This window comes from Odocoileus virginianus, chromosome 12 (genome assembly GCF_023699985.2).
Source record: "Odocoileus virginianus isolate 20LAN1187 ecotype Illinois chromosome 12, Ovbor_1.2, whole genome shotgun sequence".
Classification (NCBI taxonomy): Eukaryota; Metazoa; Chordata; class Mammalia; order Artiodactyla; family Cervidae; genus Odocoileus; species Odocoileus virginianus.
In genome coordinates this window covers 25802713-25826519 of record NC_069685.1, presented here as the reverse complement: position 1 = coordinate 25826519, position 23807 = coordinate 25802713, and the positions used below count along the sequence as shown (strand labels likewise).

The window sequence follows — 23807 nt, the reverse complement described above, 5'->3', positions numbered from 1 at the left end:
CCTTCGATTGTGTGGATCATAATAAACTGTGGAAAATTCTGAAGGAGATGGGAATACCAGACCACCTGACCTGCCTCTTGAGAAACCTGTGTGCAGGTCAGGAAGCAACAGTTAGAATTGGACATGGAACAGCAGACTGGTTCCAAATAGGAAAAGGAGTACATCAAGGCTGTATATTGTCACCCTGCTTATTTAACTTATATGCAGAGTACATCATGAGAAACGCTGGGCTGGAAGAAGCACAAGCTGGAATCAAGATTGCCGGGAGAAATATCAATAACCTCATATATGCAGAGGACACCACCTTTATGGCAGAAAGTGAAGAGGAACTAAAAAGCCTCTTGATGAAAGTGAAAGAGGAGCGTGAAAATGTTGGCTTAAAGGTTTACATTCAGAAAACTAAGATCATGGCATCTGGTCCCATCACCTCATGGGAAATAGATAGGGAGACAGTGGAAGCAGTGTCAGACTTTATTTTTTTGGGCTCCAAAATCACTGCAGGTGGTGACTGCAGCCATGAAATGAAAAGACGCTTACTCCTTGGAAGGAAAGTTATGACCAACCTAGAGAGCATATTAAAAAGCAGAGACATTACTTTGCCAACAAAGGTCCATCTGGTCAAGGCTATGGTTTTTCCAGTGGTCATGTATGGATGTGAGAGTTGGACTGTGAAGAGAGCTGAGCGCCGAGAAATTGATGATTTTGAACTGTGGTGTTGGAGAAGGCTCTTGAGAGTCCCTTGGACTGCAAGGAGATCCAACCAGTCCATCCTGACAGAGGTAAGTTCTGGGTATTAATTGGAAGGACTGATGCTGAAGCTGAAACTCCAATACTTTGGCCACCTCATGCGAAGGGTTGACTCATTGGAAAAGACCCTGATGCTGGGAGGGATTGGGGGCAGGAGGAGAAGGGGACGCCAGAGGATGAGATGGTTGGATGGCATCACCGACTTGATGGGCATGAGTTTGAGTCCACTCCTGGAGTTTGTGATGGACAGGGAGGCCTGGTGTGCTGTGATTCATGGGGTTGCAAAGAGTCGGACACGACTGAGAGACTGAACTGAACAGCTCATTTCTGGTCTTCTAACTCTAGTCTAGACTTTTACTTACTTATCTCCTCATGATTGTCTAAGGTCTAATTTCTATTAAAATCCTTATTGTATAGCAGTCAAAATGGCTCTGCTTCTCTTAGATCACCCTGAATTTCACCCAAGTCCATTTTTTCTTTCATATATATTACTAAAGTTTTAGCTGGGCATGTAGTTGCCTACTAGAGACTCTATTCCTTTACAGCCTTAAGTGGAACTTGGTCCTGCCACTGAATGTTGTTATGGGCAAGGATATATGCAACTTCTCTTTTATTTCTTTGGAAGAAAATTGATTCGATCTCTCTATTCTCTTCCTTTCATATAATGAGAGAAAAATATGACATAAGGTGACCCAACTTTAACATGGAAATGAGGACCATCTTTAGAGCAATAAGAGAGAACAGAATCAGATCACTGACCTGTCTTTGGAGCCAAGCAATGCTGCCAGGCTGGGTCTCTCACCCTTGTCATGTTATATGTTTTTGTTGTGTATTTGCTCAGTACTGTCCAACTGTTCGTGACCCCAAAGACTATAGCATGCCAGGCTTCCCTGTCCCTCACTATCTCCTGGAGTTTGCTCAAACTCATGTCCATTGAATCAATGATGCCATCCATCCATTTCATCCCCTATCATCCCCTTCTCCTCCTACCTTCAGTCTCTCCCAGCATCAGGGTCTTTTCCATTGAGTTGGGTCTTCGCATCAGGTGGCCCAAGTATTGGAGCTTTGGCTTCAGCATCAGTCCTTCAAATGACTATTCAGGGTTGATTCCCTTTAGGGTTGACTGGTTTGATCTCCTTGCAGTCCAAGGGACTCTCAAGAGTCTTCTCCAGATCCATGTTTGAAAGCATCAATTCTTTGGTGCTTAGCTTTTTTTATGGTCCAAATCTCACATCTGTACATGACTACTGGAAAAACCATAGCTTTTACTCTATGGACCTTTGTTGGCAAAGTGGTATCTCTGCTTTTTAATATACTGTCTAGATTTCTCATAGCTTTCCCTCTAAGAAGCAAGTGTCTTAATTTCAAAAAACCACTGTGGTTTTGGAGCCCAAGAAAATAGTCTGTCACTGTTTCCACTTTTTCCCCATCTACTTGCCATGAAGTGATGGGACCAGAAGCCACGTCTTAGCTTTTTCAATGTTGAGTTTTAAGCCAGCTTTTTCACTCTCCCATTTCACCTTCATCAAAAGACTCTTTAGTTCCTCTTTGCTTTCTGCCATTAGGGTGTTATCATCTGCATATCTGAGGTTGTTGTAAAGGCAAAATGATATGTTATATGAGTATGAATAAAAATCTGTTCTATTCAAGTTTTATTACAGATTCCCTCTACTAAAGGGACAAAACTGTGAACTATTACAGGCAATATCACTAAATCCTAGTGATATTTATGGCTTTTTCACAAAGCCAGTCAGATATGCTGCTGTTACATTTCCTCCCCCAACCTGTATTCTGTGAATGCATAGGCACATGTGTGCACATGCATGCACACACACACACACACACACACACACACACACACACTTACAGATAGTCCACCCAAATACCACTTGTAAGAAGGACAGCATCACATACCCAGACAGAAGTTAGAACCGGGTAGGCATAGAATAGACATTTAGCCTTTTGCTTCCTAATGAAATAAACTGTTAAATTTCTCCAAGAATGCTCAGCCTGCACAGTTTCCTTGATTGTTTCAGAGCAACCCTAATATTGTGTTGAAAGAAGTTTTTTAAAACAATGTACTTTTAATAAGACATGCCCATATCACTTTGTATTAGTGGTAATGCACAGTCTCATTGTTCACTTGTATTTGTCTTAAAATTTAGAAGACCAACCTGTTTGCAAGGAAGAAGGAATGTCAATTCAAATTTGGGTTAAGGCCAAGTTTTACAAATGACAAACTTGCTGGCAGCAAATTTAGCAGCAGAAAGTACATCCTAGTACAGAGGAGAAGTGTCACATCTATCTTTAGTATGAACATTCAGTGGCTGTGCTGTCTATAGATATAGTAGCTAGAAAAAAAAAAATGCAATCTCAAAAAATAAAGAGTAGGGTAGAAACCAAGGGAAACCAAGGAGTTACATCAAAGAAATACCTGGCAACCTATAGTTATATATGATTGAAGAAATATACAAAAAATCTGTTTTATGATAAATCATGACAAAAGCTTCAGGAGTCATGAAGTGTGCCTGTTGTTGGTAGGAAAGCCATGTATATGAAAAATTGATGCTTGCAAAGAGGCAAAAGTAAGATAAGATGTTGAAGCAAGTCCACAAAGCATGAGACATAATATACTTCAGATGAAATAGACTTGAAACAGTAGAATGCACCAAGTGATTAAAATAATTAAAGTGGAGCAATTGAGATGTAAAGATGAAGGTGAATGCCTCACTGAAAGCAGCGTAGCATCCATTCTCCCAGTCAAGGATGCAGAGCAGCTTCTGTCCTGAGAGAGAAGGAGCTTCCTGCCAAGTCTTCACCCCAGGCTGCCTAGCAACCAGCTCTGCTAGGGAGGGCAGTGCCTAAGTTAATCTCTTTGGTAAGCATTTGTAGCTATTAATTTAATTAGCAAATTCAGCGTAGCATGAATGATCCTGGTGCAATAGCAAAATATTAATGAGGATTTTGAAATTCTAACCTTGAATAGGCATATTGGAGACTGTTCCCTAGTCATCTCAGGCCAGCGGAAACTCATTTAAAAAAAGTAATGCAGAAAACTTTCTCCTCTGCAATCAGGTTCTGTGGGGTTTCAGAAAGAGAGTACAATTTAAATTCTCTTCTCTCTTTTCATTGCACAGAAACTTGTTGTCTTGTTTTGAAAGTGGAGACTGAATGAGGTTTTTTTCTAACTCTAAAATTGTTACTCCCAAATACCATCCCCCACCAGTATCCCAGTTTTAATTTTACTATTTCTTAGAAGACCATGGTATTACCAACATAACTGTCTTCAAGGCAAACTGTATCAGATACCTTTCAAAGGCTATTAATGCTTCTCTTGTTAGCTGGCTAGAAAGGCAACTGTTCAGTGATAACAAGAAATGTTTTATGGCTTTGACTCCAGGGCTGAGTGTTCTGTCCCCTCAAGGCTCCTGACCAGACCTCTCCATTTCAATTTTGTAAAAGACAGTTGTGTTTCAGATGTTTCAGAAAGTCAAGTTCCACCAAAGGCAGATTACCTAGCATTTTATGTACTTTATAACAACTTTTTCCTCTGGCAAAGTGCCTTAATGAGGTATTGGATCTTGACCTTGCAAAAAGTATGTAATAAAGCTTAAATGTTGTCTCAAGCTTTAACGAAGATACACTGGAAAAAAAAAATTTAAACCTCCAGATCCTTTCTTTTGCTCCTCTCTTTTTTTTTCTTTTCTAATCGGAGAGTGAAATTCAACTGATTTCTAGTTTCTGCAAAGAAAACTAGTTATTTGCTCTTTTTTCCCCTCTGGCTACTACTGTGAGAATGATGCCTTTCCATTTTATGTGAGAATCAGAAGTTCAAAATTAGTTCTGTGGGATACTTGAGAACTGATTATGAACAAGGTCAAGGATGTTAAATGCCTGGAGAAAAATCTTAGGTCAAAAACAAAGGGAAAAACAATAATTACAGTAGCAGAGATGGTTATTTAAAATCATGAACTCAGTATTTTACCTCTGAAAATGTAATTTTTATGTGAACAGGAAGGAATGTGTGTGTGTATGTGTGTGTGTGTCTTAATTCATTTACAGTTATTAGAACAGAGCTATTTATCTGGAACTAACTCACCTGGCTTCAATTATTTACTTACAAACAATGTATTAAAAAAGAAGGCATAGAGGCAAACAACTCAGTGTTTCTCAAGCACCAGTTTGGCCAAATGAACAATCAACTCAACTTATTTTTGTATCCAAATTCGAAATTATGGTTCCAAAATGGACATTCTCATCTAGGAACGTAATTGTATGAAACATTTAATATATTACTCTTCAAAGTGCATTTTTAGACCAGTATCATCAGTATCATCTGGGGTGCTGAAATGCAAATGGTCAGGCCCTTCCCTAATATGTAAAACTTCAGAAAGTCTAGAGATAGGGCTTAGTAACCTGGGTTTTAAGAGACTCTTGCAGTAGTTCTGATGCATGCTGCATTGCTAATTATAGAGCACTGTTTTGATCTGTCATGTGATATGTATATACCGGACTTCCCAGGTGGTGCTAGTGGTAAAGAGCCTGCCTGCTAATACAGGAAACATCAGAGACGCAAGTTTGATGCCTGGGTTGGAAAATCCCGTGGAGGAGGGCATGACACCCCACTCCAATATTCTTGCCTGGAGAATCCCATGGACTGAGGAGCCTGGCAGGCTATAGTCGCAGAGTCAGACATGACTGAAGTGACTTAGCACACATGCAAGTGATGTATATCGTACATCTTTCCACTAAAATTTATCTTCCCCAATATCCTAGTAACTATTATAAAATATTGTTTCTTTATATAGGTTGCATTTTAAATAATAATAATTTTTAAACCTGTTCTTATTTTTCTTTTAGTGGGATTTTTAAAATTCACACAGCTCCCACATAGTCACAAGACACTAGAAAAATATTTTTTTAAGGGCAAGAAAAAAATGATACTCAGAGAAAGCCTACAAATAGCATTTAGTTAAAGGATGTTCTGGATGCATCTCTCTGTGTGTATAAACTTGTATGTTCATAATCTATGATATTTGGAGGAAGAAGCTTTTATCAATTTTTTTTGCCAAAACATAAATTCTATATATTTCATGAACTTTGTCTGAGTTATGTGTTAACTAAGGAAATGCCCAAATCGCTGCAGCATACCATGATGAGCTTTCAGTTTTTATCTTGAATATGTGTTTGTTACTGTGTCTTTGTGACTGGCCTGAGTTGCATGAACCTCATTTTATTAGGGCCCAGGCTAAAGGATCAGTCCCCATCTAGAATGTGCTATTCTCATTGTCAAGAGCAGAAACGTAAACTGAACCATACAACCCACATGAAGCTTCCACTTAGATGTTGTATATGCCACATCCAATCCCATTCCACTGACCAAGTCACAAGATCGTGACTGACAATGGTGTCAGAAAGGCTTATCCTCTACAGAAAAGTGCTGCAAGTTACAGGGCAAGAGACTGGAGTGTAAGACCCTAAGAAGAAGGGAGCTGATTCTTAGGAACAATTGCCAAGGTCTGATGTAAATATTTGTCCCCTTCCTGTTTTTCCAACAGAGCTAATGCCACTATTGTCTGTGGTTTCTGCATTTCGGCTGTTAAGCAAATCTTATTTTGGTTGCTTTTCCACTTGATTTTCCTTCCCTTAAGACCGTCACTCAAGCTGGTTCTGCTGACAGAATTACTTTCCATCCTCTTCACCATTAAGTCACTGCTCTCTTCTTCTAGACCTTCCTTCAACCAAGAACATGTCACATCCTTCAGTTACATGCTTTTATACTTATATTTGCATTATTTAACTGCTATAATAGTCAATAGTGATTATAATCAATAGTGATGTTTGTTGAATGTTTTACTCCAAAAAGTAGTTTCACATTTCCATTAAGACAGAAACATGACTGTTTTTTGTTTTTTTTTTTCCTCACTGCATCTCTAAATAGGATGTGGAATATAATAGTAGCCCTGTAAGTATTCACTGAAAGACTGAATGAAAATTTCAGTTTTTTACCTTTATATATATATATTTTTCTTCTTTTTGTTATGATAATTTGGGAGATATACAGCCTGTTTGCTTTATTCTTTTTTATAACTTTAAATAAACCAATTTAATCCATATTTATTATGAACTTCATATCAGAAGCATTATTTATATTTCCTATAGGAAAGATGAGAGAATCAGAACACTTACACTGCACTTCCTCCTCCAGTTATCTTTCTAGTATTGTGTTAGTCTGTTTTGTGATGTTTGTCTTTTTGTGGCTTTTATTCCAGAGTATTTCTTTCAAGAAGTTTGAAATGTGTATTTTTCATGATACACATAATTTTTAAAGAATTTTAGATTTATAGTTCTTTGTTTATAGACAATTAAAACTTGCTGCTTATTGTTTATAATCCATGCTCATGATTATATCTTCTTCATTTGGGGTAGCTCTGTGTTAGTTCTGGTTTGCACTACTGAACAGGGCTTTGTGGGGAGAGTATACACAGAGTAGAGCTTCACACTTAACAAGAATTTCTATGTCAGCTTTACAAGTGAAAAATGGCATTACTGGTATAGAATCAAATTACAGCGTATTCTTTTTCAGTTTGATTCTCTACACATTTACCCTGGGTTTTGTTTTGTTGTTTGTTTGTTTGTTTTTCTTTTGTTGTTAAAAAGTTTATTATCTTTGGGGCTGATACAGAAGTCTTTAATTTAAAATCCTGGGCCTCAAATCCAGTTCTCATGCCTGACTGGTTGCTATGGGGTGAATTCTCAGGACTCATATTTGACCCCAAACTTCCCTTCCACCTCATGTGAGTTATCAGTTATGGATGTGTGCTAAGTCACTTTAGTCATGTCTGACTCTTTGTGACCCTGTGACTGTAGCCCATCAGGCTCCTCTGTCCATGGGATTCTCCAGGCAAGAATACTCGAGTGGGTTGTCATTCCCTTCTCCAGGGGAACTTGCTGATCAGGGATGGAATCTGCATCTTTTATGTGTCCTGCATTGTCAGGCAGATCTTTACACTAGTGCCACCTGGGAAGCCCAATCAACTATGGATAATTATTCATAAAATAAAGACCAAAATCCTTAATAGTGATCTAATTCCAACTTCCTCTTCTGCTCAAATTTACCGAGACCAAACAAATATTTCTGTCTCCAGTTGCTGCAGCAAGAGGAGATATATTACTTTTAACCAAAAAGTTTCTGTAAGAGGAATACTCCCTTCATTAGGCCAAACTAAGGTCTAAGAAGTTCAAAAAGATGGAAATTTCCTGAACTAATAAAGTGTCAGCTCTCATTGCCACTCTTTCAACATTTGGCTGTAACAGTCAGCCTTTTAGAACGACGGGGAATCCAACTTTGTTGCTCTGCTATTGAGGGGACATGTGAATCAAATCCTAAGCCTGGTGGCTCCAACCATTCTCTTTTATCCATTAATTGTATACTTTCTGTAAAACTAGTGGCTGATACTCAAAATGGATCTTCTCTCTTCCTGCCTAGTGTGGAGCCTGGGGTATTCCTGACATTAATAACTGACAACTGAGAAAGAAGCAACAAAACCATTTAGGAGCGTCTAGAAACCTGAGATTGGCTGTTACTGTTTCTGCAGTAAGTAATGTCACCTCTGTAATAGGAACTAGCAGCATAGCAGGAATTAGAGAACTTGTGTATCATGTAAGTGTAAAGAAGCTAGAGGAATGAAAATATTGTCCTGCTTCTTAACTTCAACTGAAATAATACTTTATTTATCACTCTGTTTTAAAGCAAATTCTTATTTACTAATATTTCTTTATTTTTCTAGAGTGATTGACAAATATTGAGTTTTGTTTTGTCATGGACAAGAGTTTTTCTGTTTTCCTTAGTCAATAGATGTAGATAACTTTAAGCATCCTATTATAACTTGAAATCTGGCAACAAACACTGTTTTTCTCATGCAAAGGTACATTACTAAGGTAGAAGCTCAGGTAGTTGTTCTGTCTTTAATATTCAATAAATGAACATTTTGTGTGTGAACATGTGCATTGGTATGAATGTGCCTATGTGCTTTCAGAGAAAACATTAATAGTTATAGCAATTGAGTTTCAGATACTTGACTCAAGTGGCCAAAATGACAAGGGCATATTTCACATGACCCAAAGTCAGGAAATAAGATAGTTTGAGACTCATTTGAGACTCCATTTTTCTGCCCTTCCCTCAGCTCTTCCCCCATTAGTATGCAGGTGTTTTACTGTTATTTTGATTGTCGTTTTCTGAGACTGCCTTTTCTCATGGCTGCTAGCCATCTTACAAGGCACTGAGTTTCCATGTTCACTTGTACAAGTAAGAAAAATATATGTCCCAGAGCCATAGAATATAAAATTCTTCCATTCATTCTGCCTGGCCCAACTTAGGTGACTTGTTCATTCAACAACAATCATCAGAACATAAAATGCAGTGATTAGTGTAAGCCACAATTCCTTATCCAGTCTTTGGCAAAGAGCTGGGATGCCTATGATGATCTATGATACACATCTGCCCTGGAGTTGGATAAGGGATCAACTTCTGAATCAAATGGATTTCTGGGGGATGGATGACTCCTAGAGAAAATTAGAATTTTGGAGGGAGATGGGTCACTGTGAGGGCTTCCCTGGTGGCTCAGATAGTAAAGAATCTACCTGCAATGCAGGAGACCTGGGTTTGATCCCTGGGTTGGGAAGATCACCTGGAAGAGGGCATGATAAGCCATTCCAGTATTCCTGTTGGAGAATCCCCATGGACAGAGGAGCCTCGCTGGCTACAGTCCACGGGGTCAAAAAGAGTCGGACCCCACTGAGCAACTAAGCATAGTGCGGCACAGGGTGACTGTGAAGGCCACAGACAATTTCTCCTCAGGAGAAAGTGTGTCTTATTTTAAGAGATCCTGAGCCCAACTCTATTGGTAGATTCAACTACCAGATAAGTAGTAAATGAGAGGTTTATTTTCTATTATCTTATAGAATGTAGAATAACCATTATGAACTTAGCCTCTGTGGTGGCATGGTTCTCAAGTCCAAATTAAAATCTGTTGTTCATAGGCTGAATGAGTTTCACCAAGTTGCTCTTCTGTCATATGAGGAAATAATAGTGCCTACCACATATGTTTTTGTTTTTTTTTCCCAGTAATTAAAGTGTTATAGTTCATGGGTTTGACAACCAATTTGATTTTATTTTTTTCATTCTAATTTTATTTTCACTCTAATCATTCTTCTTTTGCCATTTTGTTTACATTTAAAATAATATGTTAGCCCTTTTCTGCACATAACTGGTTTGGTTTTTTGTGCTGTCAACTTTACTCCTTAAGGTTTCTAATATGTTCCTTGGTTGAATAGACAGTTTTGTTTTTCCATTTATTTCTGACAACTTCTTTCCTTCTATTGCCCTAGCATTTCACTTTGAAATCTTATTTCATTAAATCTATGTTATTTAAATTTCTTAACATTGCTAAGTAGTGACTATGTTTTGTTTTTGGATTTGAGGAGGAAATTGGTTTCCAGAATTAATTCTTGATCTGCATTTTGCATAATAAACCCCTGGACTTATATATACATATATTTGTTTACTTTCCTACTTACTACTTTACTTACTACTTTTTATGTTTGTATTACCACATTACATTGGTTTTATTTTTCCCTTCTTGCATATTTATCTTTCATTGGGGGTAATCTGGGTCTACTGTTGGCTTCATAAAATAAAAAGAATGAATAATCTTTGATGTGGCTTTGCATTCTGATCTTTCTATTCTTGAGGTTGAGGGCTTGAGAACTGGCTATGTCTTGTTGTCATTCTATTCTATGTTCTGCATGAGACAGTACCATACCTGCTGTGATGAATATCCAAACTTAAGCTTCTCTTATAACTTTAGGATGAACTAACCATTATGGCAAATTGACTTTGGAGTACAAAATGAAGAAGGGCAAAGGCTAATAGAATTCTGCCAAGTGAATGCACTGGTCATAGCAAACACCCTCTTCCAACAACACAAGAGAAGACTCTACACATGGACATCACCAGATGGTCAATACTGAAACTGGATTGATTATATTCTTCACAGCCAAAGATGGTGAAGCTCTATACAGTCAGCAAAAACAAGACCAGGAGCTGACCGTGGCTCAGATCATGAAGTCCTTATTGCCAAATTCAGACTTAAATTGAAGAAAGTAAGGAAAACCACTAGACCATTCAGGTATAACCTAAATCAAATTGCTTAAGATTATACAGGGGAAGAGACAAATAGATTCAAGGATTAGATCTGATAGATAGAGTGCCTGAAGAACTATGGAATGAGGTCATTGTATAGGAGTCAGTGATCAAGACCATCCCCAAGAAAAAGAAATGCAAAAAGCCAAAATGGTTGTCTGAGGAGGCCTTACAAATAGCTGAGAAAAGGAGAGAATCAAAAGGCAAAGGAGAAAAGGAAAGATATACCCATTAAATGCAGAGTTCTAAAGAAAAGCAAGGAGAGATAAGAAAGCCTTCTTCAGTGATCAATGCAAAGAAAGAGAGGAAAACAGTAGAATGTGAAAGATGAGAGATCTCTTCAAGAAATTTAGAGATAACAAGGGAACATTTCATGCAAAGATGGGCACAATAAAGTACAGAAATGGTATGGACCTAAAAGAAGCAAAAGATATTAAGAAAAGTTAGCAAGAATACACAGAAGAAATATACAATAAAGTTCTTCATGACCCAGATAACCACGATGGTGTGAACACTCACCTAGAGCAAGATCCTGGAATGCAAAGTCAAGTGGGCCTTAGCATCACTGCGAACAAAGCTACTGGAGGTGATGGAAATCCAATTGAGCTATTTCATCATCTTCCTAAAAGATGATGCTGTGAAAGTGCTGCACTCAGTATGTTAGCAAATTTGGAAAACTCAGCAGTGGCCACAGGACTGGGAAAGGTCAATTTTCATTTCAGTCCCAAAGAAGGGCAATGCCAAAGAATGTTCAAACTACTGCACAATTGCACTCATCTCACATGCTAGCAAAGTAATGCTCAAAATTCTCAAAGCCAGGCTTCAACAGTAGGTGAACTGTGAAGTTTCAAGTGTTCAAGCTGGATTTAGAAAGGGCAGAGGAACCAAAGATCAAATTGCCAACATCCGTTGAATCATCAAAAAAGTCCAAGAGTTCCAGAAAAACATCTACTTCTGCTTTATTGACTATGCCAAAGCTATTGATTGTGTGGATCACAACAGAATGTGGAAAATCTTAGAGATGGTAATACCAGACCACCTTACTTTCCTCCCGAGAAATCTGTATTCAGATCAAGAAGCAACAGTTAGAACGGGACTTGGAACAACAGGCTGGTTCCAAATTAGGAAAGGAGTACATCAAGGTTATATTGTCACCTTGCTTATTTAACTTACATGCAGAGTACATCACTTGAAATGCTGGGCTGGAGGAATCACAAGCTGGAATTAAGGTTGAGGGGAGAAGTATCAATAGGCAGATGACACCACACTTTTGGCATAAAGCGAAGAACTAAAGAGCCTCTTGAAAGTGAAAGAGGAGAATGAAAAAGTTGGCTTAAAACTCAGCATTCACAAAACTAAGATCAGGGTGTCCAGTCCCATCACTTCATGGCAAATAGATGGGAAAACAATGGAAACAGTGAGAGCCTTTTTTTTTGGCTCCCAAATCACTGCAGATGGTGACTGTAGCCATGAAATTAAAACATTTACTCCTTGGAAGAATAGCTATGACCAACCTACACAGCATATTAGAAAGAAGAAACATTACTTTGCCAACAAAGGGCCATGTAGTCGAAGCTATGGTTTTTCCAGTAGTCATGTATGGATGTGAGAGTTGGACCATAAAGAAAGCTGAGCACCAAAGATCTGATACTTTTGAACTGTGGAGTTGGAGAAGACTCTTGAGAGTCCCTTGGACTGCAAGGAGATCCAACCAGTGAGAAATCAGTCCTGAATATTCACTGGAAGGACTGATGCTGAAGCTGAAACTCCAATACTTTGGCCACCTGATGCGAAGAACTGACTCATTGGAAAAGACCCTGATGCTGGGAAAGATTGAGGGCAGGAGGAGAAGGTGACGACAGAGGATGAGATGCTTGGATGGCATCACTGACTCTATGGACATGAGTTTGAAAAACCTCCGGCAGTTGGTGATGGACAGGGAAGCCTGGCAGTGCTGCAGTCCATAGGGTTGCAAACAGTGGAACACAACTGAGTGACTGAAGTGAACTGAACCATTATGGTGTGGATTCCTAGAGCACATCTTTATGTTTTAAGTGGTAATTTTTTTTAACCATTTACTAATATTTATGTTTTGTTTGCTGAAAGAAAGTGAAAGTGAAAGTCGCTCAGCTGTTTCCGACTTTTTGCTTCCCCATGGACTATACAGTCCATGGAATTCTCCAGGCCAGAATACTGGAGTGGGTAGCCTTTCCCTTCTCCAGTGGGTCTTCCCAATCTAGGGATCGAACCTAGGTCTCCTGCACTCCCAGCAGATTCTTTTCCAGCTAAGCCCCAAGGGAAGCCCTTGTGGGAAGTTTATTTGCTACTGTCATCTACTCTGATAGTAGAATACTTTAGAGGTCAGTCTCTGTCCTTATTTCATGTTCTACAGAAAAAAAAAAAAAAGGGAAATCGTTGCCTTTTAGTAGTTCTTCTCATCCAAGCATTGGGATGTGACTTTTTTGCCATAAAAATAAAGGATAGTTTGAGAATACTTGGAGTTTTTCTCCAGAGTGCACTCATTTTATTCATTCCCAATTTATTAAGGGTGTGATATCAGTTAGGAATGTTCAGCAGGAAAGAACAGAATCCTGATAAACAATAGCATAAAGAAATTGGATTTTATTACTATTATTACCTATTAACAAGTATCAATATTTCTGAGGCAGAGATAACCTTCTTAATGATACCATGATTGACATCTCTTTATTTTCTTGATCTTTCTTTCCCTCATGAGTATAGGGTGCCATTGCACCCTGTATAGGAAATGAGAAAGATATTTTCAAGAGAAACTTAATGTTCCAGGAGAATAAACCCACAAATAATAAACTTTTATGGTCTACTGCTGAAATTCCTAGGCATCTGCCTGGTAATTAAAAAATTAACAAACTCAGTTTGCACAAAAAGGACTCTCTCATGCATCACACTTGAATATGAGATGCACTGGATATTTGAGAAAAAACTACAATATAAAAGAGAAATATATAAACCAATATAAGCAAAAAAAAATTGGTATTTTTTAAGCTGGCTGGTAACTGCATGGGGTTCATTCAGTTCTTCTTTCTTAGCTTGTATATAGATAACACACACACTTATTTGTATGCATTATATATTTTACATGAAAACAGCTGTTTAAAAAGAAACAATTAGTAAGCAGGAAGGCAAGAGAAAGGACAGTACCAGCCCACTTTCTTTTCTATGTTAGTAGAACAGTGTTTTGTGGCCAAACATGTTGGGCAGTGAAACTGTCAGAGAGGATTGGTTACTTTTCCATCTTCTGGGCTGGAGGAAGGTGAGGGAGAAAATCTGGATCTGGTGTTGCCTAAGCTGAAGCAGTAACTACTGCCCATCCAATTCCCAAATTACTTTCTTCTCAATTCTTAAAATCTGTGGCCAAGAAAAAGCAGAATGCTTATCATCACCTGGATCTCTGTAAGTTTTATTCCAGAGCATGTTCTCACCAATTCTGTCTCTTTGCCTGGAATATCCTTCATAGCTTTCTCTACCTGTGAAATTTTTACTCAGCCTTCAAGGCCTGGCTAATGTGGCAACACATCCATGAACAACCGATCTTACTCATCATTCTTGGTTAACTCCTCTCTTTCTACTTTGAGCTGTGATTGCATTTTTAAAACTTTTCAAATTGCTTTATGTTTTTATATGTACTAAGGTGATTTCTCTATGCTTGCCATTCTCACTAGATTGCAAGATCTATAAAATTGACCTTGTATTTGCTTATCTCTTCCAAAGCACATTGTAAAGTGCTTGCATAGTAAATTCTCAGTTTTTGTTTGTTCCAAGAAAATTGTTCAATTGAATGCATCTTATTCAACCAGAAAGTTGATTTATATTTAAAAACATTTCTTTGGGGAAAAAAAAAGAAAATATAAATATGTTTTTTAGTTTGTAATGTTTCAGTGAACACTCAAGCTAATTTTATCCACTTAGATAGTTTTAAAAAGATGAGTAGAAGTCTATCCTTGCATACTTCCAAGCACTTCAGTTGGTTCATAGACTCTTTAGGAGAGCAGATGATTTACCAGAGGGACATCAGTTTGATTCATCTTTTTTTGTTCAGTCTCAGGGTAGCTACACTTTACCGGGTGAATGGCCTGCTGAACAGGGTTTCATAGCGTTTTCCACTGATGCGGAAGTCAGTGACATTATGTAGTGACTGCATATACAGATGATAAATAATGCCAGACTCCATGCTACCTTTATATGTCTTTTTGGAGCACAGACTAACCTTTAAAGCTCTTGGTTGCAATTTCCCACAGTCTATTACACTGCTAACCCCACTGTCTATTACACTGCTTACAGTAAGATGGGTCCCTGGTGTTCAGCTGAACTAACCACAGTTCTACAGTTCAGAGGAAAGAGATGGGGATTCTTGCTTTAACGTTGCATTTCACTTCCCCTCTCCCCTTTTAAATTCTTATATGTAGTTACATCTTAAGAGTTCTGTAGTTTTTTACACATTGCTGAATGTTCAGTGCCCAGGTTAAGGTAAACACAATCCTTTATAATACTTTCCCAATCCCTTTTGATTAAATACTGCTTCACGACTCGTCTGAGTGGGAGCAGAGGTGCCAGTGAAGCTGCTTCAGCTTAATTGTTGTTGGCATTCTTTTTCTCTTGGGCCTTTGATGGGATGTTTCTCTTTGACATTTTTCAGCAGGAAAACTGCCTTAAATTCCCATACACTATGTTGGAATGTTTGCATTGGTTTGAGAGTCTAGATTTTCCCCCTAAATTAACTCCTACAAAGGGAATGAGAATCTTCATGGCAAACTTTGTTGAGGCTCTCAGGGCCCCAGGTGCCTTTATTATAATTTTCAAATGTCACAGGCTACTTCTGAGAATATGTGTAAACTCATATATATATATGAATGTATATGTATGTTATAAATAAATATAATAAACATAACATAAACTATACTATATTGTATATTATTATATAATATATAATACATTTATAGTATTTTAAATGTGTAGAATATATTTATTTGTGTATATCATATAAAACAAAGTTTCAGTGTTCATATTGAAATTAAGTTTGCAGTATCAAGTATATATGATCTGAAGTCTTTGTTTTGCTTTCTTGGTTTAAACAATTTGTTGGTTTGGATTCAATAATGTAGATTGTTACCTGTATTTTATTTGATAGGTTTTAAAACATTTTCAGCAAATGGACATAAGACCTCAGTCTAATATGTATGTACTTCAAAATAATAAGAAAATACTCCAGTAGCACATCTCAGTGTTAAATGAGAACATACCTGTCATCCAACCTGAGCTTCTATTAAGGTTCAGTCAGCCAGAAGACCAGAACTTTCTAGAAAATAAAGGATGCATTAAGGAGTATCTTTAATCTACTTAACTATACTTAACTATATACTTAACTATTTTGTAGTTTTATTTTCTGTAACATTTTGTTAGTAATTCTCATTCACTGTACATATGAATACTTTTGATAATTTTAGCACCTACTCTATTTAAAGGTAGAGTTTAGCTCTAAAGATAATCCTGTTATCCACTACTAGAATCAGTTCATTTTCTGTAAAGTAAAATTTTACTTAGAACAGTGATTCAAAATGACTCTTGAATTAAGCGGCAACTTATGTTGACACCTTCTAACTAGGAGCTTCTTTATTCAAAAATATTATGAAAGTTGATAGTCTCTATTTTTCCTACAAATCCAGTTGCCTAAAATATGAAATACTCATGAACTGTAAGTTTTCAGCTCATACTTCTTCAAAAGAGGTCAAGGATTTCTGAAGTATATTTTTAAAAGAGTTATTCATATAAATAAAAAATATGTCCTCTTATCACCAGTACATGAAAAGACCATCAGGTATATTTCCTTTATTTTTATAAAGTTTGTTTACTTTTAACTGGAGGATACTTGCTTTACAATATTAAGTTGGTTTCTGCCAAACAGCAGCAGGAATCAGTCACAGGTGTATGTATGTCCCCTCCGTCTTGAGCCCCCCTCCCATCTCCCACTCCTATATTTCCTCGGCTACCTCATTGCTAACGTTCACCTTACCTGTCTTAGCCACTCACTCCTTACCAGATGCGCAGTCCTCTGTGCAGGTGTTAGCACTGCTCCCAGAGCAGAGCGTTTTTCTTGCCTTCTTTCTTCTTATCCTGCTCAGTTATTTTTAGTTCCAGTCAAGTTCTTTTGGGGCTTTCCCCAGTGGCTCAGCAGTAAAGAACCAGCCTGCCAGTGCAAGAGATGTGGGTTCATTCCCTGGGTCAGGAAGATCCCCTGGAGAAGGCAATGGCAACCCACTCCAGTATTCTTGCCTGGGAAACCACATGGACAGAGGAGCCTGGTGGGCTGTAGTCCATGCGGTCACGAAAAGAATTAGACAGGACTGCCTGACTAAAACAACAGCAACAACTAGCCATTTTACCATAACAAGCTGGAAGAGCATCCTTGTTTACAGTGAGATTTTTAACCTCTTGAGCAGCTTTCTCCAGGAGCCAAAGTCAGTTCCAGGATCTTTGGATGAGAACTGCTTCTGGATCTTGTCATTTCACAGAATCTAAACTCTCTTACTCCAAGCAGCCAGTGAATAAAACTCCCAGAAGTTGCTTAATCTTTCTTTTAAATGCACACTGAAAAAGGTGGTGATGTGAACAATTTTTTCCTTGTTTGTTTGTAATTTTAAAATTATTAATTAACAATTTTTAAATTAATTTGTTTGTTTTTTGTCAGGAAGCATTTAACAAGAGGCTTCCTGTGTGCTGTTTTGGATCTGTCAGGAACCCTCTGACCCTTATTAATTCCTGAATATTCAGGAATTAAGAGGAGAGGCACGCCTTTCCCCGGGGCTGAGGAATCCAGGCATTTCTCATTATGGTGATAAGTACCCTCTTCCTTTTTATGAGCCATACCTGGTAAAAGGTGATTATTTGCAACTCTCTTTTTGATAAGGATCGGGTTACATTATATATGCCCACGCCGTGTTGATTAAAACACCTTTGCTCCATCAGAGCTTGGGTCCCCGTGTCTTTCTTTCTTTCTTCCTTCGTTTCTTTTTTTTCTTCCTTTCTTTTCTTTCTTTCCTTCTTCTCTCCTTCTTTCTTTCTTTTCTTTCCTTTCTGTCTTTCTATCTCTCTATTTCTGGCTAATTCCTTGGAGCGCGGAGGCCCGCTGAGCTCACTTTCTTGCCCAGGCTTCTAAGACCCTCTCGAGAGGGCGCCCAGTGCCTCCATGCAGCAGCGTGAGCCCTAAGAACAGGACTCTATTGGCTTTCTGCGTAAACCAGGGGATATCAGCCTCTTTTTCTCTCTTACTTTCTTATCATCGACTCCGGACCACCAGGTTCCGGTCCACTAAAGGACCAACAGTTTTTGAGTGTGTGAGACAGCTGCCGGTTTAGGAAATTACTATAAAATATTAATGTTTCAAAGATATCCTTAAAATTCAAAAGAAACTAATATACTTTTTTGAAACAAAGAGGGAACAGACATATTCATTAAAGCTTTGACTGTGAGATTTATTTATTTGTGATATTGACCAAACAGGAGAAATTAGTATGGAAAATGGCATTAGAGTTACTGGAATGTGTTCAAATACTGGTGTAAGGTAAGCACTTAGGTTAACAGAAAATTATTTACCCCAGTATTTTAAATGTAGGGTGTGTGTGCTCAGTTGCTTAGTTGTGTGCGACTCTTTGCAGCCCCATGGACAGTAGCCCACCAGCCACCTCTGCCCATGGGATTTTCCAGGCAAGAATATTGGAGTGAGCTGCCATTTCCTGTTCCAGGGGATCTTCCCGACCCAAGAATCCAACCCACATCTCTTACATCTCCTGCATTGGCAGGCAGATGCTTTACCACTAGCACCAACTGGGAAGCCCATTATTTTGGAATGATAATGCAAAAGCTTAAAAAAAATATTACAAATAATACCTGAAACATGAGAGGTCTACATGATGAGGAAGCTCAAAGTAATTTGGCAGAAAGAGTAAATAGTCATATTTCTTTTCATGTGGAATGTTAAATTGAAATACAAGTAAATCTGATGGGTCATTAGTAACCTCAGATATGCAGATGACACCTCCCTTATAGCAGAAAGCTAAGAATAAAAGAGCCTCTTGATGAAAGTGCAAGAGGAGAGTGAAAAAGTTGGCTTAAAACTCAACATTCAGAAAACTAAGAAAATGTCATCTGGTCCCATCACTTCATGGCAAATAGATGAGGAAACAGTGTCAGACTTTACTTTCTTGGGCTCCAAAATCACTGCAGATGGTGTCCGCAGCCATCAAATTAAAAGACGCTTGCTCCTTGGGAGAAAAGATATGACCAACCTACACAACATATTAAAAAGCAGAGACATTACTTTGCCAACAAAGGTCCGTGTACTCAAAGCTATGGTTTTTCCAGTAGTCATGTATGGATGTGAGAGTTGGATCATAAAGAAAGCTGAGCACTGAAGAATTGATGCTTTTGAACTGTGGTGTTGGAGAAAATGCTTGAGCATCCCTTGGACTGCAAGGAGATCCAACCAGTGCATCCTAAAGAAAATCGTTCGTGAATAATGATTGGATGGACTGATGCTGAAGCTGAAACTGCAATACTTTGGCCACCTGATGTGAAGAACTGATTCATTGGCAAAGACCCTGATGCTGGGAAGGATTGAAGGCAGGAGGAGGGGATGACAGAGGATAAGATGGTTGCATGTCATCACCGACTTGATGGACATGAGTTTGAGCAAGCTCTGGGAGTTGGTGATGGACAGAGAAGCCTGGCATGCTTGCAAAGAGTTGGACATGACTGAATGACTGAACTAAGCTAAAATCTGATGGGTCATTAGTAGTCATATAAAATAGGATTATTGATTAAATCAAAGATATCTTGGTGTTTTTGGTTTTCTTAACTTTGAAAATTATGCTTAAATGTGTGCATTTTATCTTTATCTTATAAATTTAAATAGAAATTAGTTTAAAACTTGTTTAGGTAGCTTTCCCATGTTTAAATGCAGAGAGGCTCTTTGGAGAATACATTTTATTTTTTAAAAGTTCAAAATTATAGAAAAGATTGCATTGGTATACAGAACTCCTGTATATCTTTCAACCATATTCCCCAGTTATTAAGTTTACCATATTTCCTCTCTCTCTCCTCCTCAGTCACTTTGCCTCTCCATCTCCTTTTCCCTCTATTCCCACTCCTTTTCTCTTCATCTCTGTCTCTTTGTCTGTCCTTTTACTGTGATAAACCTGAAACCTGGTATTAGATAAACCTGAAATCAGATATTTAGGGATATCAAGAGAGTAGAGAGACAGAGAGAGAAAGATTTAGGAAGAAAGAGTGAAATGCACTCCAAAACTTTTAGTGTATATGTAGTTAAAAATAAGGATATTCTCTTATATAACTACAGCAAAATCATCAAAATCACTGGTATGAAATTGTTATCTAGTATACAACCTATAAGTGGAAGTTTTTGTTTGTAGATATATTTTCAGATTATTTGGGTTAGTACTAAGGATTGGAATTGCTGGATTGTATGGTAAGAATATGTTTAGTTATGTAAAAAACGGCCAAACTGTCTTCCAGAGTGACTGTGCCATTTTTCATTCCCACCAGCAATGACTGAGTATTCTTATTTGTTCATGTCGTCACCAGCATTTGTTGTTGTCCACTGGGGACATCCTAATAGGTGTATGGTGGTATCTTGTATTAATTTTATTTTTTTTTAAATAATGTATGATGTAGAGCATCTTTTTATATGCTTATTTGCCGTCTGTATGTTTTCTGTAGTGGGATGTTTGTTAAGGTCTTTGGCTGACTTTTTAATTGGACTGCTTGTATTTTTAGTGTTAACTTTTAAGAGTTCTTTTTGTATGATAAGTTATTACAGATATTTCCTCCCAGTCTCTGATTTTCTTTTTATTCTTTTGACAGTACCTTTTGTAGAGCAGAATTTTCACAATTTGAATTAACTCTGTTTTCTTTTTTTTTTTTTTTTTCTTTTTTCCTTTCATGGGCTGTGCCTTTGGTGTTGCATCTAAAAAAGTTGATGCCCACCCCAGAGTCACCTAGATTTTCTCCTATATTATCTTTGAGAATTTTTACAGTTTTGCATTTTACTTTTCTGTCTCTCATCCATTTTGAGAAAAATTCTGTTAGAAGTGTAAGATCTATACTTTTTTGCATGTGGATGCCCAGTTGTTTCAACACTGTTTATTGAAGACTTTTTAATCTTCATTGCATTGCCCCTGCTCTTTTGTCAAAGACTAGTTTGTTCTATTTATGTGGGTATATGTCTGGGATAACTTTTATATTTTGTTGAGCTATTTATTTTTTTTAATACTATACTCTCTTGATTACTGTAGTTTTATAGTAAGATTTCAAGGTGAATAGTGTCAGTCCCTCAACTTTATTCTTGTCTCTCAATATTGTGTTGGCTATTCAGGATCTTTTGCCTCTTCATATAAACTTTGGAATTAGCTTTTCAATTCCTACAAAATGACTTGCTGAGGTTTTAATGGGATTGCATTGAATCCATTGATCAAGTTGTAAATTCTGACATCTTGACAATATTGAATCTTTATTTCCATGAATATGGTTTCTCTCTCCATTTGCTTAGTTTTTTATTTCACTCATCAAGAGTTTTGTAGTTTTTGTCATGTATATCTCATATATTTTGTTAGATTTATATCTATTTTATTTTGGGAAGATGATAGTATAATGGTATCATGTGGGTTTGTTTGTTTGTTTTTGGTATTATGTTTTTAATTTCAGATTCCACTTTTTCATTGTTGGTATATAAGAAAGTGATTGACTTTTGTTGGTAACCTAGTATCCTATAAAGCTGCTGTAATTGGTTATTAATTCTAGGAGAGTTTAGTTGTTGTCATTCAGATTTTCTACATACATGATTATGTCATTTGTGAACAAAGACAGTTTTATGTCTTTCTTCCCGATCTGTAATCATTTCCTTTTCTTTTTTTTGTCTCAGTGCACTATCTAAAATTCCAGTATAATATTGAAAAAGAGCGATGAGAGATAGCATTCTTGCATTGTACCTGATCTCAGTGGGAAAACTTTGAGTTTCTCACCATTAAGTATGATGGTAGCTATATTATTTTGTAGGTATTTGTATTGTTGCCTGGAAAATCCCATGGACAGTGAAACCTGGTAGGCTATAGTCCATAGGGTCTCAAAGAGTCAGACATGACTGAGCAACTTCACTTTCTTTTCTTTCTTTATCAAGTTGAAAAGGTTTCCCTCTATTTTTAGTTTGTTGAGAGGGCTTATCATGAATTGGTGTTAGATTTTGTCAGATACTTTTTCTGAATCTGTTGATAGGATCATATGACTTGTATTCTTCAGTCTGTTGATGTGATTATATTAATTGATTTTCAAAATTTGAACCAGCCTGGCATGCCTGAGATAAATCCTACTTGATTATTGTGTATAATTCTTTTTATACATTGTTGAATTTTACTTGCTAATATTTTTTTAAGAATCACAATTTTTAAAAATTTGTATTTATTTTTTAAAGGAAGGATAATTGCTTTACAAAATTATTTGTTGTTTTCTGTTTTTAATCTCAATTTAAAAAAATATTATCGAGCTATATTATAGATTGATTAATTTACTTATCCCCTGCCTTTAAAATTGAGCAGACCCTGGGTCTTCTCTGGTTACTTTTAAATAATGAAAACACCTGTAATTAGTTTAAGTTACAAAACAGTCCCACTCCAGTTGTCTTAAGTGTTTTTTTACTGTGTAGGAATCACAACTATGCACATGAACTAAAGGTAAATCTTCTCTAATCCCTTGGTCTTCATAGGAGGTAGTCTGAAATCAAGGGAAATATAGGAATCCATGGTCTAATCCTTTTCTCCTTTTTCTCAAGTCATTTTAACTTCTTGCCTCCATTTTGCTAGCTGGGATCTACAAGTTTAGGCTTGTATCAAGGAAAAGTGGGAGCAAACTTTAAATAGGTTGCTAGGGAACGTGCTGAGAAGAGAAGTTTTCACTCCATGTATATTTTGGTAGTCTATGCATATTGTGGTAGTAGTCTAGCATCAGTGCTCTCAGTAATGGAAAGATATCTGTAGATCATTATGTAAGTCACAGAGATTTTAATGAATTCTTTGGAAATATCTGTTAATATTATGAAGATTATTTTCGAATGCCTTTGTAATTTTTATCATGATTATTTTAAAATCTCTGTTTCTCCTAATATCTGCGTCATATCTGAATCTATTTCTCGACAATGTTTTGCTTATCTTGCTTTCTTATATGCCTTTAAGGTTGGATGGATCGTCAGACATCAAGTATAGGATAATATAAATGGAAATAAATAGTTTTAATGCTTAAAATGGCATGTGCTTCCTTCTGCTAGACCTTTAATTTGGGGTTTTGAGTTGATTTAGTTAGACGTTACAACACTGCTAGTGCCCCTAACCACCTGCCATAAACAAATGTTAACTGTTTCTGGAGAAAGATAATACACTCCTAGGTCTTGAATTATTCCATAATTTTTAAAATACAGTATCCTGACAATGAAAAATTATCAAGTGAAAAGCAAGACCAAATGAGCAATCAAAGGAAGAAACAATATCAAGTTAGGCATCCCCAGAGGGACCTAAATATTTGAGTTACCAGACAGAGACATTAACTGCAGTTTATTTGTTCACAGAAATAGAATATAACTTTGAGAAGGGAATGGAAAATAAAACACAAAAATGAGACAGAACACATTTGAGAAATGAAAATAAGGTAATTTCAGAACTAAAATCAGAACCCCCCAAACTCAGTGAATAACACGATAGCAATGAGCACACCCAGGTACTGAGATTTGGGTTTCTAGTATCATGCTCCAGTAAAAGGA

General features: G+C 37.2%; 1 long non-coding RNA gene across 1 annotated transcript in view; it reads left to right on the top strand.

Annotated features, from left to right (window-relative positions):
• The first annotated feature begins 228 nt into the window (after positions 1 to 228).
• The window catches only part of LOC139037695 (uncharacterized), a 65514-nt gene continuing 41935 nt past the window's right edge, over positions 229 to 23807 (top strand). The window contains exons 1-2 of the long non-coding RNA XR_011490526.1: positions 229 to 779; positions 8237 to 8344. This is a non-coding gene — a long non-coding RNA (uncharacterized lncRNA). The remainder of the gene's footprint in view (positions 780 to 8236; positions 8345 to 23807) is intronic.